This window comes from Lissotriton helveticus, chromosome 1_1, assembly GCF_964261635.1.
Source record: "Lissotriton helveticus chromosome 1_1, aLisHel1.1, whole genome shotgun sequence".
Taxonomy (NCBI): domain Eukaryota; kingdom Metazoa; phylum Chordata; class Amphibia; order Caudata; family Salamandridae; genus Lissotriton; species Lissotriton helveticus.
Window position 1 is genome coordinate 442,123,858 of NC_136057.1, and position 13,430 is coordinate 442,137,287.

Below are 13,430 nucleotides of genomic sequence, written 5' to 3' on the forward strand. Positions count from 1 at the left end.
CTTGGTTGCTGGTCATGTCGTCTGCCAGCTCCGTTTCATGAGCCGGTACTAGTCTAAAAAACATTTTGGGGCGTCTCGCGCCATCTCCTTCAGACAGAGAGCTTTCTGATGTACCGGAGATTTCAGAGGCTTCAGTGTTGGTGTCACTCACGGTTGCCGCCTCTTCATCATCATTAGCTCTGGGTCTTGCTGTTGTTAGCTTTTTTCCTTTTGATGTATCGTGGAGGGGAGCATATTTGCGACTAAGTTTGGTATCCTCCCGGATTCGTAATCTCCACAGTCTCAGTGGAGTTTGTGTGGTTTCCTCACCTTTATGTCATCTTCCACCAGTATCAACCTTTTCTTAATTTCCTCGAGGAAATTAGAAGTTAACTCTTGTTCAGCGTTATTGGTCAGATCGTTCTTAATACGCAAAATCTCCTTCTTGATGTTCTCTCTATCCAACCCCGCTTACTTAACAAGGATCTCCAACATGTTCTTTGAGCTGTTGACTGAGTTCACGGACCACTCCTCTAGCATGGCCGGGTCTGGGGAATCATAAGAGGGAGTGATGGCGATTCTGAGTCCTTGGAGCACCATCTTCTTATCTATGTAGTCCTGCAAGGACGTCGCCTCCTACCACTTAGACAGTTCTTGTTTGTGCAGTTTTTCATATCTTTGAGCAAGTCTAATGTGGTTGATACTGTGTGGGTGGCTGCCAGTTGGCTGCTGCCTACCCCCGGTGCCCTTGAAAACAGTTTCTGTGCCGCCTCTCTTCATTCCCTTTCATCCTCCACAATGCTGCATAGATTTCCTGGTACCTATCCACAGAACAATGGAGTCTGTTGGTTGCGTAACCCCTCTGTAAATGAGTACAGAGTTCCCCTTGCCGTAAGAACTGTTCACTATTCTGAGCATGAGAAACAGTGTGCAATAGAATAATCACATGCGAGAACAAAATTGCAGTCAGTGCATTCCCTTATGAACCCAGTCCAAGTTTATGCACTTCCAATCAGTCTTCTAGTAACTTGATGTTTGCAAAAATTCAATTGTGCTTGTGGTGCTAGAGTTTGTTTGGGCCAGTGCGCTAGTCTCTCCCATGCTCTTTCACGCCGATTTCCTTACCTTCACAGTGTATCCCGGGCCTGGGATAATGTGAGGACCGGTGCTTCAGGGGAATCCACATGGATTATCCTCACATACAGCGGAGATGCTAATCACATACATAAGTCCATTGTACAGAAATATCCTCAAACGTGAACCTGTGATTGGTAGTACCATACCCGCATGACCCATGATCACCTACAGGAGGAGCCGTAACCTCAGGGATTTCTTAGTGTACAGCGACCTGAAAGACACATCCACAACCAGATAATGTTTTGTAAAGTTTTAATACTGTGGAGCTATGCGGGGAGTGCGGAGATTGGTTCCATCTCCCTGCCTCTCTGCGTAGACCCCATACGCGAATTACGCCCAAGCTCGAGTGGGCAAACACAACGAGGAGGTCACCCCGGTGATCCTGAACTGAGATCCAGTGACTCCTGACCTTCTCCAAGCCTCCAGCCAACGCCTGCATTCTAAATCCAGAAGGCCCTCCTAACCGCGACCAGGAGCTGGTAAGAAGATCCAACCCCAAAAGGCACCCCTGCACCAGACGCCCCAAGCCCTTGTGCGCTCAAACCGACAGTGCCTAACCAACCTCTAACTTCCCAACTTACCTCTCAAAGTGGTGGTCGCACCCAGAAGTCCTCCGTCTCCCTGCCTGCAGTGCTTTTGCAAACAGGAGGTTCTCCATTGGCAAAAACAGGGCATCTGACCTCGAAATAGCACCCTGCACCCGGCCTCTCTAGTGCTGCTGAGGGTGCACCATTGGTGGTAATTTTGTTCCCCATTTGCCCTGAGCTAAAGTCCAGGAGCTTTGCTCCCACAACCCAGTGGCCTGCTTGCCAGCAGCCACCAACCGGAGGATCCCTATCCCCATTGGATAACATTGGGCCTCAGCACTCTGCACCCGGCCACCTTAGTGCCGCTGAGGGTGTAACAAGAATGCATCCTTGACCCTGGGGGAACCCTTGTTCTAATCCCAGAACCCCAACTCCAAAGACTGATTACTTATCTAAAAACCGATAACCATATTTTCCTCCATAGGATAACATTGATACTTTTCCCCGAAAATGTTTCCAAGTGTAGAGTTTTGAAACCTAAAGAAATTCTTTAAAATTGTACAATTCAACAAAAACGCTTTTACTCACCTGTTGACAAGAAATGTCCCATTGCTGCATCCAGGCATAAAGCACTGTGTAAGAAAAGTAATCCAAAAGTAACTTACCTACTATTTTACTGAAAATCCGATTCAAGTCTATGTACTGTATTTACAAGTTTTTACATTTCTCTGAAACAATACTGTAAGTCAAACCATAGTACATTTACAATTGCAATTGAAATGTCTTATAACCAGCATTTACTACTGTAAAGTACGTATTGCTTACCTGTGCCAGGCTTGGTAGGTTCTAGAAATAAAATAACTTAAAGAATATTTTTATACAAAAACAATTGGTCTGAAGTTCAGTCTTTGAGTGTGTGAATTCAATTGCTGACTGACTGTGTACACCAAATGCTGAACACTGTCCTCTGATACTGCCTTACTGCTCAAACACATTACCACAAATAGAGAGTAAGGTTCTATCTAACATTTTCCTCTGCCTACCTTTGGGATTCCACTGGACTCTGTGTACACTATACTTCACTTTGGTATAGTATATAAGGAGCCAGCTTCCTACATTGGTGGCTCAACGGTGGGATATACAATTTTGCATTTGTTGGACTACTTGGTTACCACCTGATCACATGAGAGAACTCTTAAATTGCCTTTACAATTCAGATTTTTTTCAAATTGGCATTTTTGCAAAATTTCTTAAAGTCTTAGTTATGGCCTTGGTTAAGTCCCTGTTAGAAGTTTAGAAAATAAAAAGTCACTGTGGTCAAGGGTAGAGCTTTTTGTTGTTAGAATGTCTCAAAATAGGAACCCAGCTACTAGTGAAGATAACCATGATGACATACATGACATGGTTGAGGAACTTGACCTCACCCCTTACCTTCACTTGTCTTTCAAGGAAGTAAGGTCCTTATGTAAAATTAAAAACATACCAATGGGTCCCCATCCAACCAAACAAAAGCTCCAGGAGCTGTTGGCTGAGTATGCAAAGGCCCACCCATCTGAAAATGGTGATGACCAGTCAGATGGGGAAGGAGGTGAGGAGGATGGAGATAGGTGCCCATCTCCAACACTTCCTAGGGGAGGAAGGGTCCATACACCCTTACTTCCAAGAATCAACCTCTTGGAACCAAGAGGCCACACAGGTGACTCAGGTTCTGGTGAGGACAGCCTCAATGAGGAGGGCAGCTTTTTAGCAAGGCTGACCAAAAGACTGGATCTAGAGACCAGACTCCTGGCTCTAGGGAAAGAGAGAAAGAGAGAAAGCAAATGGGTTTAACAGTCATCAATGGTGGCAGTAATCAAAATAATATGGATAAAGAGCAATCTTATGATCCTAAAATCCCCAAAGGGATTGTCCCTAAATTTGAGGAGGGTGATGACATCACTAAATGGTTCACAGCCTTTGAGAGGGCTTGTGACATGCGGAAGGTCAAGAAACCTCTCTGGGGGCACTCCTGTGGGAACTGTTCTCTGGTAACTGCAGAGACAGACTCTTGACCCTTTCTGGGGCAGATGCTAGGTCTTATGACCTCATGAAGAGAACTCTGATTGAGGGATTTGGACTCACAACTGAGGAGTACAGAATTAGATTCAGGGGGGCTCACAAAACCTAAAACCAGCCCTGGATTGATTTTGTAGACTACTCAGTAAAGACACTAGATGGTTGGTTAACTGGACAAAATGTACATGACTTTACTGGAATTTACAACCTGTTTATGAAAGAGCGTATTTTAAGTAATTGCACAAATGAAAAGTTACATCAGCATTTGGTAGACCTAGGTCTAATTTCTCCCCAAGAATTGGGAAAGAAGGCAGACCACTGGGTCAAGACAAGGGTGACTAAGACAACCACTGGGGGTGACCAAAAGAAAGGGGTTACAAAACCTCCCCATGGTAAAGGAGGGGAGAATCCCTAAGATAAAAAGCCTGAGTATCCTAAAGGGCCCCAAAAACCTGCACAGGGGGGAGGTCCCAAAACTCTTCCCAGTCCAATAAGAGGTACAGGGGAAAGATCTTTGATCCTTTAAAGGCCTGGTGTAAAAACTGTAAGAAGTTGGGACACTTAACTGGAGAGGATCACTGAAATAATATCGAGGCACAGAATATCGACCAACAAAAATATCGTTGACAAAATATCGAGAGACAAAATATCGAGTTTCTATCTACAAACAGGTAAGTACAAAAATATCGAGTTAAAAATATCGTTTACAAAAATATAGTTGCAAAAAATATCGACTTTAATAAAAACAATGTTTAATTACATTAATATAAAAAATTAATTACTAAAATATACTTAACAATACTTAAAATAACTTTTAATAATTAAATAATTAATGAAAGAAAAAAAATTCTATTTTTTTAATCATATTTCTTAAAACATATATATATAGTAACAACATTTTATTAAATAATAGCCAATATTATTAACGTACAAATTCAAAAGAGTAAAAATTACTATTCCCACTCCAGTGGGTGCAACAGTAGGGAAAGCGTTGGATAGCGTAGGGGTTAAAATTACTATTCCCACTCCAAAGAGTGCAACAGTGGATATATGACGTTACAACGCAACTTTTACAACGCACTACCATTACAACATAAGTATTGGTAAGTATATAATAATTTTTATAATTTAAATTATTTAAAATTAATTTAATATAATTTAATTTAATTTAATTTCATTAAATTAAATTAATGTAAATTTAATTTTACTTTATTTTTACACTGTACCCCTGTACCCCAAAAACCCAAAACTGACCCTGAACCCTAAAAAAAACCCTTTTCCCAAAAACCCAAAACTGACCCTGAACCCTAAAAATACCCCTTTACCCAAAAACTAAAAACTTACCCTGAACCCTAAAAATACCCCTTTACCCAAAAACCCAAAACTGACCCTGAACCCTAAAAATACCCCTTTACCCAAAAACTAAAAACTGACCCAGAACCCTAAAAATACCCCTTTACCCAAAAACTAAAAACTGACACTGAACCCTAAAAATACCCCTTTACCCAAAAACTAAAAACTGACCCAGAACCCTAAAAATACCCCTTTACCCAAAAACTAAAAACTGACCCTGAACCCTAAAAATACCCCTTTACCCAAAAACTAAAAACTGACCCTGAACCCTAAAAATACCCCTTTACCCAAAAACTAAAAACTGACCCTGAACCCTAAAAATACCCCTTTACCCAAAAACTAAAAACTGACCCTGAACCCAAAAAATACCCCTTTACCCAAAAACTAAAAACTGACCCTGAACCCTAAAAATACCCCTTTACCCAAAAACCAAAAACTGACCCTGAACCCTAAAAATACTCCTTTAATTTAACATAATAACATAATTAGCAATTAATCAATTAAATTAAATTAATTACCAATTACATTTTAATTAGTTAACAAATATTTTTTAATTAACAATTAATTAAATATTACTACCAATTATTAAATTTACATATTTAATTAATTATAATTAAATTACTTCCCACCCTATTCCCCTATAAACCCACAACCCGCTACAGGAAATAAATTATTTAAATTTACACAATTAGCAATTGATCAATTAAATTAAATTAATTACCAATTACATTTTAATTAGTTAACAAATATTTTTTAATTAACAATTAATTAAATATTACTACCAATTATTACATTTACATATTTAATTAATTATAATTAAATTACTTCCCACCCTATTCCCCTATAAACCCACAACCCGCTACAGGAAATAAATTATTTAAATTTACACAATTAGCAATTAATCAATTAAATTAAATTAATTACCAATTAAATTTTAAATAATTAACAAATATTATTTAATTACCAATTAATTAATTATTACTACCAATTAATAAATTTACATATTTAATTAATTATAATTAAATTACTTCCCACCCTATTCCCCTATAAACCCACAACCCGCTACAGAATAAAATTACACAATAATTTAAAAAAAATCATTAATTAAAAATAATTATAACATAAAATGACACTTTTCACACATATTATAACATAAAAACACTATAAATAATTAAATAATATTTAAAAAACGATATTTTTTACTATCTAGATTATATAATTGGATATTTTCACTTTCTATATTATTTACAGTCGATATTACTTCACTTACCTTAAAAACGATATTTTGGCTGTCGATATTCTGTCCTGTCGATATTTTGTCCAAACGATATTTAAAACTCGATATTCTGTCCAAACGATATTTTGGAGTCGATATTATGTCTGTGCACCAACTGGAGACAATGCTTGCCCTAGCAGAAAGGCCCCTAGTCCTACAGCTACAGCTACTCCTGGTGTAGCAAGTCTCCAGATGGGATCAACAGTGTGCTAAGAGCAAATCAGGTTGCACACTGAAGCAGTTCTAGTTTCAGAAGGGGAAGTTGAGTTTGCCACTGTAGCCGTTTGGCCATCCAACTTAAAGAAGTACTTACAATACCCTTGGATTGATGGAACTAGGATATATGCTCTGAGGGATACAGGGCCAGTGTCACTATGGTGAGAGACACACTGGTTTCCCCTGAGCAATACTTGATTGGGCATAGTTACCCAGTCACCAATGCTGACCGTGTTACTACTGTGGTGACATTAGACGGGAGCGGGGGGTTACTGGCCTAAAACAGGTAGTGGTCTCTCCAAAGCTACCAGCTGCATGTCTGCTTGGCAATGACCTGGAAACCTCAGCCTGGGATTTAACTAAAAAGTCATGCAGCAAAGCTGGATATCCCTGAATTGGTGTGTGTAAAAACACGAGCACAGAACAAAAGGCAGAGTGAAAAAGTGTTGGAGCCTGAAAGTATGGCCCAACCTTCCCAGAGAAAAGGTAAGAAGACTGGGAAACCAGCTTCTGTTCAGTAAAAGGATCAGGAACCCTCTCCTAAGGGAGAGGACTTGGACCCCCCAGGGGGAACTGAGCCTATGGAGCTTGACCCTTATCAGATTGAACTCTTGGGCCCAGGGGGACCCTCCAGGGAAGAGCTGTGCCAAGAGCAGCAGGAATGTCCCACTCTTGAAAGACTGAGGCAACACGCTGTTTCAGAAGCAAAGGGAGATGTCATTGGTACCCACAGTTTATTGGGAAGAGGGATTGCTATACACTGAGGCCAGAGACCTCAAACCTGGAGCCACCAAGAGAGTGGTAGTGTCACAGAGGTACAGGGAGTTCCTCCTAACTTTAGCTCATGACATCCCCCTAGACTTGGGAGAGGCTAGTTCGCCACTTTTAATGGCCCCAGATGCACCAAAAGGTGAACGAGTTTGTCAGCTCCTGTGTTACCTGTCAAGCCAGTGGCAAGATAGGTGGCCATTCAAAGGCCCCCCTGATACCACTGCCTGTGGTGGGGGTTCCCTTTGAAAGGGTAGGTGTGAACATAGCGGGTCCACTTGAACCTCCCACAGCCTCAGGGAACAAATCTATTTTAGTGGTAGTGGATCATGCCTCTAGGTATCCTGAAGCTATACCCCTAAGGACTACTACAGTCCCTTCAGTAGCCAAGGCCCTCATTGGTGTCTTCACCAGGGTAGGGTTTCCTAAGGAGGTGGTATCAGACAGAGGTTCCAACTTCATGTCTGCAAACTTAAAACACACGTGGAAAGAGAGTGGAGTGCAGTACAAGTTTACTACACCGTATCACCCACAAACCAATGGCCTTGTTGAGAGATTCAACAAGACATTGAAAGGCATGATTATGGTGCTCCCTTGAAAAACTCAGAAGGAGATGGCATGTCCTCTTACCATGCCTGCTTTTCATTTACAGAGAAGTGCCACAGAAGGGAGTAGGGTTTTCCCCCTTTGAAATTCTGTTTGGCCATCCTGTGAGGGGACCACTCTGCCTTATAAAAGAGAGTTGGGAGAAGCCTCTCCAAGAACCCAAAGAAGACATTGTGTACTATGTGCTTGGCCTAAGGTCCAGAATGGCTGAGTATATGGAAAAGGCATCCAAGAATCTTGAGGCCAGCCAGGAACTTCAGAAGCGCTGGTATGACCAAAAAGGTATGGGTTCTGGAGCCAGTGGCCCAAGGGCTCTCCAGGATAGATGGAGTGGTCCTTACCCTATCCTTGAAAAGAAGAGCAAGGTCACCTATTGACCTGGGCAAAAGCAGGACACCCAAAAGGGTTATCCATGTAAACCGCCTCAAACTCTACAATGACAGGTCTTACATCACCATGCTGATGGTGACTGATGAGGAACACAAGGCAAAGAGTGAACCTCTCCCTGACCTCCTCTCATACAGCCCAATAGATGGGTCAGTAGATAGAGTTGTCTTTTCAGACACCCTCTCTGCCCAACAGCAGACTGACTGCAAGCAAGTCTTGCAACTGTATGCTAAGCTCTTTTCCTTGTCTCCTGGTCTGACAAACTGGTGTACCCATGAATTGGACACTGGTGACAGTGCACCTGTCAAAAACAAAATCTATCGACAGTCAGACCAAGTCAAGGAAAGCATCAAAGCTGAAGTCAGCAAGATGCTGGAGTTAGGGTTATTTAGCCCTCTGAGAGCCCTTGGGCTAGCCCAGAGGTTCTGGTTCCCACACCTCATCCACACGGCGGGAAGAGAGAAATGAGGTTATGTGTGGATTATAGAGGGCTCAACTCTGTCGCCAAGACAGATGCTCACCCTATCCCAAGAGCAGATGTGTTGATAGATAAATTGGGTGCAACCAAATTTCTGAGCACCTTTGACTTAACTGCAGGGTATTGGCAAATTGGCAAAGCCCCAGGAGCAAAAGAAAAAATTGCATTCTCCACACGACAAGAAGATTTAAGACAAACAAGTTGCACAACGTGTTTGAACCCGGCCTGAACACGGACTGTGTGATTGGGAGGATCTTGTTCTTGGTGACCCATTCTTCCAGTGCTGTCAGAAGGTTCGATGCGTAGATTTTGGCCTCTACGTCAATGAGAGCGATCAGCCTGTAGTTCTCCGGGTCTGATCTAGCACCTGCTTTACAAATTGGGTGCAAAATGCTCCCTCTCCATGATGGTGGTATATTTCCCATTTGGAAGGCATTACTTTTTTTTTTTAAACTTTTTATTTGCATTTCGTTGTCAGGAATTTACACACATCAATAAACATCAATTGTCTCCATTGATAATAAAGCAGTACATTATACGATTCCCTGCGTACATGACAAGTTATTGTAATACATTTCCAGTTGCTTAGCAAATGACATCCGTCACACCGCTCCCCCCTCCATCATCACATGTGAGTTGTAGTATAGACTTAACAAAAGCTCCCCTCCGAGTTCTAGGGCTATCTTTAGGGGTTGACGATGTATGCGGAGGTTCACAAATATTTCCCCGGGATTCATTCCACTTCCTCCATATTCTGGACCATTTTTTGGGACATCCCCTGTGGGTATAAACCGCTCTTTCAGCTACCATAGCGGTATCCATGTCATTTTCCCATTGCATCTGTGTGGGCACCACTCTGGATCCCCAGTTCCTGGCAATATTTCGCTTAGCAATCGCCATCCCGAGCGTTGCCCAAGTCTGTAGTCCCAGGTTAAGGTCCGTAGGTTTACAGATATTTAGTAGGCAGCACCCAGGGTCTCGCTGGACCTCTACCTCACCCACCTCCGAGATCTCATTTGATACGTGCTCCCAATAGGTTTGTATTTTAGGACATTCCCATATTATAGGAAAATATGTTCCGATTTGTCCGCATCCCCTTAGGCAGAGTGGATCGAGCATGTGTCCAAGTTTATGTAGCGTGGTGCGAGGGTAGTATATGCGATGTAGCACTTTGAGTTGCACTAGTTTTAGTCGAGATGGGATTGCTGCCTCTCTGGCCGATGCCAGTGCGTCCATCCAGTCCGAGTCCTCTATGTCTCCTAATTCAACTTGCTGCGCAAGACTACCACAGGGTCCGGGAGATTATTAACTAACTTACGTTATGTTTGTGATATGGCTTTTTTATCCATGTTGTCTGTGAGGAGTCTATCTTCAAGAGGTGAAGAGTCAGCTAATTTGGTGCCTGGGGGATAGCACTCTGGAGGGCGTGTCTGATTTGGATATACCGGTATTGCTCAGTGTCTGCCATCCCATATTTCTCTTGTAGAGCTGCGAATGTAATAATTTCTCCCCTCACAATAGATCACCTATTTTCGTACTGCCATATTTCTCTTGTAGAGCTGCGAATGTAATAATTTCTCCCCTCACCCATAGATCACCTATTTTCGTAATGCCTATGAGATTCCATTGCCGGAACCCCTTAGTGTTTGCCAGGGTGCCCAGGCGGCGCGTCTCTCAGAGTGGGGTGGCCAATGTGAGCACACCCTCCCATCCCAGAGTTCTCTGTGCGGTGTGCCAAATTTTGATCGTATGGGCAGGTGAGTGCGTGCTGTCTTTTGTTAGTATAAAGGGCCCTTCATCAAGTGATCCGCCGGTAGTACGCTTCTGTCTAATCTGTATTCTGGGTCGTCCTGTGGGGCGTGTAGCCATTGATTAACGATCATCAGTTGTGCAGCCCAATAATATAATTTAATGCTTGGCAAGGCTATTCCCCCGTCATACCAACTACGTATCAATTTAGATTGTGCTATTCGGGCCGGTTTCCCATCCCATAGTAAGGAGGAGATTTCTGCGTCAATTGCTTTGAAATAAGAAAGAGGGACCGGGAAAGGGGTGTTCTGGAGCGCATAGAGGAACCTAGGGAGTGCGAGCATTTTGAAGAGTGCTGCCCTTCCCAAAAGCGTCAGTGGGAGGGACCTCCAATGTGTAACGTCCGATCTAAGTCTCTTCAGGGGTTTCAAGAGGTTTTCTTCCATAAATACAGAGTCTTGTGGGGTGACATACATCCCTAAGTATTTAAACCCCCTGGTCACTATTTGAAATGTACAGTCAGGGGGAAGCGTTGGTACTGGGCCATGCAATAGGTATAGCAGTGATTTCATCCAATTTATAGTGTACCCTGATACCACTCCATATGCCGTGAGGACGTCCAGTAGGAGCTCCAGGAACTCCGTCGGGGACGTTAAGTATATCAGTACGTCATCGGCATAGAGGGAGATTCAGTCTTCCCAGTCTGCCTCCCATGTTATCCCTTGGATCAATGGCGCAGTGCGTATCCTTGTCGCAAGCGGTTCCAATATTAGCGCGAAGAAGAGCGGGGACAGCGGGCAGCCCTGCCTCGTCCCTCGTCTCAGTGTGATCTCCCTTGATATATTACCATTAGCTACTACTTGGGCTAGGGGCATTGTGTACAGTAGCTTGATCCACCCGCAGAATTTGGGGCCAAAACCCATCTTACGGAGCACTGCGAATAGGAATGGCCATTCCACAAGGTCGAACGCCATCGTGTCTTCTAATGAGAGGATGGCCACATCTTCCTGAAGCAGTTGAGTACGGGCCAGCACACCATTGAGACGTCATAGGTTGAGGGAGGTGTTCCGTCCAGGCATGAAGCCCGACTGGTCGTGGTAAACCAGGGTCGTAAGGTGAGGTTGCAGTCGGGGGTGCTAGTGTTTTTGCCAATATCTTTGCGTCCGCATTCATTAGGGATATCGGACGATACGGAGAGCACTGCTCCGGAGGCTTTCCGGATTTGTGTATCGCCATGATTGTAGCTAATCTTTGGTCTCTGGGTAGTGTCCCTTGTGTTAAACAGTCAGTATACATGTTAAGTAGATGGGGGTGATCTTATTTGTAACCTTTTTGTAGAGTTCTACCGGAAGGCCATTAGGTCCCATTGCCTTCCCTGTGTGAAGTGCCGCCAGTGCCTTTCCCACTTCTTCCACTGTTCAGTCTGCTTCGAGTGTGTGCATGTCTTCTAACGGTAGTGTGGTCAGTGGTATCTCGTGGAGAAATTGCATGCAGTCCTCTACTGTCGCTGTGCTTCGCGGTGTGTACACCTTTTTATAGTAGGTTGCCAATTCTTCCACTATAAGTCGGGGATCTGTGGTGGTAGTGCCATCCGCCAATGTTAATTGGGTGATCCATCTATACGCCTTTTCCCTCCTCTCTAACCATGTGAGCATTTTCCCTGTCTTGTCCCCTGGCACATAAACTTTATGTAGTGTGTCCGTGTGCCTAGCTTTTGCCATATCGTCTGCATAGGCTCTGTATTCTTGAGCTGCTAGTGTCAGGTTTTGTGCTGTGGTGTCAATGGGACTCATGGCGTGGGCCTTCTCCGCTTGCTGCACAGCAGCTTCTAGGGATTCAAGGTTCTTTCTGTGCTTCCTTTTTTGCCGGGTGATAGTTGATATGGCTTGCCCCCTGATTACTGATTTGTACGCCTCCCAGAGAATGCACGGTGAGTCTACGGTCGCTGTATTTTCCGCAAAGTAGTGTTCAGTGGATGTTAATAATGCTTTGGCTATCTTGTGATTCTTTAGGTACCTTCTAGGGAGTTGTGCAGTGTAGGTAAGTTGAATCGGGGAGTGGTCCGAAATCCCTCTAGGTAAGTGTTCAATCTCTGTTATTCTTTCCGGAGCTATCGCTAATGTCAGTATGTAGTCCATGCGGGAGAGACTGTTATGCGCTCCCGAATAAAAGGTGTATTGGTGCTCGGTAGGGTGCTTTAGTCTCCAGATGTCCGTCAGTCCCATAGTGTCCAGGAATTCCCTAAGAGCCTGGTTGGGTCTGCTTGCCTCCCTGTGCGGTTTGCGGTCTATAGCCGTGCCAATCACAGTATTCATGTCTCCCCCTATGATCAGTTCTCCCTCGGGGAGATCGACCAGGAGTTTCCCAAGGTCCTGGAAGGCTGTCTGGTGGAGTGTCGGGGGGATATAAACTGAGACCATGTTGTAGATGCGTCCCTCCTATTGGCAGGTGATTGCAGTAAAACGCCCCTGTTTGTCCGTCCAAGTTTTTTTAATCACCAGTGGAGAGCTTTTATGTATTAGGATACCAACCCCTCGGGATCCAGAGGAGAACTCCACATGTGCGGCCATTTTGAACCCCCAACGGTTTAATTCGTTGCATGCCATTCCCGTCAGATGTGTTTCTTGGAGTTGAACCACCGTGGGGGCCTTCCGCTTTAGATATTGCAGAACCAGTCCCCTTTTAATCTTGTGCCCCAACCCGTAAACATTCCATGAGATGACAGTCAGGGGGGGGAGATCAGTCGTGGCATCTGGGAGTTACTCTCCTGTATCCCACGTCCTAGCATAGCGTGTGTGGTGTGACTTCAGCCATAGAGCTCCGCTTCCTGTCTGAGTCAATTTAAAGTGTACGTCATGCACAGGAGTGCGTTCTATCGTTGCTGAAAATTGCCCTGTAC